The sequence below is a fragment of the Geospiza fortis genome, unplaced genomic scaffold (assembly GCF_000277835.1).
Source record: "Geospiza fortis unplaced genomic scaffold, GeoFor_1.0 scaffold327, whole genome shotgun sequence".
NCBI lineage: Eukaryota > Metazoa > Chordata > Aves > Passeriformes > Thraupidae > Geospiza > Geospiza fortis.
Genome location: NW_005054410.1, coordinates 1,813,071 through 1,815,546, shown reverse-complemented (window position 1 = coordinate 1,815,546; position 2,476 = coordinate 1,813,071). Strand labels below are relative to the sequence as shown.

At 50.0% G+C, this 2,476-nt stretch overlaps 1 protein-coding gene across 8 annotated transcripts in view; it reads left to right on the top strand.

Moving 5' to 3' along the window:
- Window positions 1–2,476, top strand: part of SOX6 (SRY-box transcription factor 6) — a 368,901-nt gene that overhangs the window by 4,043 nt on the left and 362,382 nt on the right. For 6 of the 8 annotated variants that reach the window (XM_031061343.1, XM_031061342.1, XM_031061337.1 and 3 more), the window contains exon 1: window positions 18–664. The exons of the other annotated variants lie outside the window; for them this stretch is intronic. The gene's annotated coding sequence lies outside the window, so the exon portion shown is untranslated. Of the gene's footprint in view, window positions 1–17; window positions 665–2,476 lie in introns of those variants that run through there. 8 annotated transcript variants of the gene reach the window in all.

Sequence of the window (2,476 nt, the reverse complement as noted above, 5' to 3'; positions counted from 1 at the left end):
GTGAGTGGTGATAGCTGCGCGGGGATGCGCCTGGCAGCCCGCGCCGATTTCACTTTCTGTTTTGTGCTCACTTTCTCCGCAGTTGTTGCTCTCCCCGCTCGCTCCCAGCCTCTCTCTCTCTCTCCCCCTCTGTGTGTCTCTCCCTCCCTTCCCCTCTCCCTCCTCTCTCTCCCTGTGTTGTCTCATCTTGCCTGTGCTGTCTGGGCGGGGGAGCCCTGCCTCCTTTTGCCTTCCTCAGATCAATGCCCTGGCCACTCACTTTCTGATGTTGCACGACGGGAAATGCTTTGAATACTTACGACATGGCCGCTCACATTGATTGCCAAGATTGACAGCAGTAACCATCGCCTTCACTTGTTTCAGGAGGAAAAAAAAAAAAAATGAACCTGATTGTAACCAAATCTCCAGGCAACCCATCCGCAAACTTCTAACGATCGGGATCCTGCACATCCATGGCCCGGAGAAACACCAGCAGACTCTAGTTCATTTATTTTATTTTATTTTACCGAATTACTACCCATTTATTCCTCTCCCCTACCTCCCCCCCTTCACCTCCTTCCCTCTTTTTTAATTTTTTTTTTTTAATGAAAATTACCGAAGCGCGTTGCAAAAAAAAAAAAAGGAGGCTCTCCCAGTGCTTTGTGCCACACTGGATCCCGAGGAGGTAACCAGGAAAACCAGCCCTATTGTGTTGTATACCTGTTGTTTGCTGTGGTGTGTAGTGCTGCGTGGCTTGGTGGCGGTGGCGGTGGTTTAATGGGTTTTCGCTGGATTTATGTCGCTTTGCAGGAGAGAATTCAGTTCCCCCTGCGCTGTCTTTAATGGGTTATTAGTTGCAATTGAGTGAAGCAGCAGCGTCCGGAGATAGATCTGTTGTTTAGCTTTTAACATTGCTGAATTCACCCCTTCCCCCGCCTCCCCCTGCACGATTATTTACTTTGATATCACGAGGGTGTTGGGTTTCTTTCTTCTTCTTCTTCTTTTTTTTTTTTTTTTTTTCCTCCTTTCTCTTTAGGGAAAAGTAGTTATAGTCTCGTCCCCGTGCGAGTTTCCGGGGCTGTTTGAATCCCGAGGTTTCCGAGACGTTAAGGGACCCCAGTACCTTGAAATCACAACACTTTCTCATTCTTCCCGAGTAGAGTTTATTTTAAAATGTAGTGACAGATCAGCGTTGTATTTTAAGATCACCCACGGCAGGCGAACACATGGTGCGGGAAGATATTGTACGTAAGGAACTAACACGAGAGGGAGAAAGAGAGGAAAAATAAAATCCGAAATAAATCTTTGAGAGCGGAGCGCTGCTGTCATTGCTCCCGAGTGCTCGCGTGGGTTTCTCCTGGCGGATAACCCCGAGAGACGCGGGATGGAGAAAGGCGAGGGGAGTTTAGTGGTGCTTGTGGGTTCTGCGCGAAGTTTGAGGTGGGTGAGTGCTTTGAAGTTGGCCGGGGACGGCTGTGGGGAGCACACAAAGCTGCGGGAGCGGCGGCGGCCGTGCCGCGCTCGGCCACGGCGCGGCGCTGTCCCGAGGAGCCGCCGCCTTATCTCTGCCGGCAGAGCCCGGGATAAAGTTATACCGAAAACTTTAAAATCGATATCGCGCCCTAATTCGTGATACACAGGGAGGGGGGAAGAAGGCAGTCCATCATCAGAGAGCTCTGTTTACACCCGGGGAAGGGGAGATGCGTGCCGCTTTGTGGCAACAGTCGACCTGGGATTTCTTGCTGCCTTAGCTCTTTGCCGGAGGTCATGCAAATCGACCTTAAAAGAATGCATAAGCCATAAATTAAAATAAACCCTTAGCCAGAGGCTGATCCATAAGTAGACAATACCTAACCTGGACAAAACGGCTTCCTTTGCGAGCTGAAAAAAAGAATAGTGCCTAAACTAAATGCAAAGTAAGTTTTCAGGAAGTATTTCACTTACTATTTTACTGTTATTCTTCTTTTAAAATAAAATAGTTGCAGTTGCAACAAGCTAGCGCAGCTGTTTGCAGGCGGTGCTGCCGGATACGAGTGAGGCAAGGTGTGTCTTGTGGAGAGCTTGTTCTTTTCCTGGGTTTCACTACCTTGGAAGCTGTTTATTTCTTTGGATTGGGGATAAGAAGCCTCTTTTACCGTACAAGCAATTTGATGATTTATCTCGGATAACGCCGAAGAGTTTATGGCCAAATCTGGGTTGCCTGCAACTGTCACATGCGCGCACACAAGCTGTGTCTGTATATAATAGTCTCGGGGCTTGTTTTTTTTTCCCGCAGTTTTTGACAATTGTTCCATTCATGATCCTGAAAGGAATCATCAGTGGGAGCTAATGAGCGCGCCTCTGCGGCTTGCCCTGCTCCGGGGAGGAGCGGGCACCGGCGCTGCCCGCTCGTGTAATGCATGCACGCGTGTACCGGCGGCGGGGTCGCGGCCGGGTGTAGCCAGGGGACAGGAGAGCAGGCAGGCGCGATGCGAGCAGGTACTTCCAGGCGTGCCGA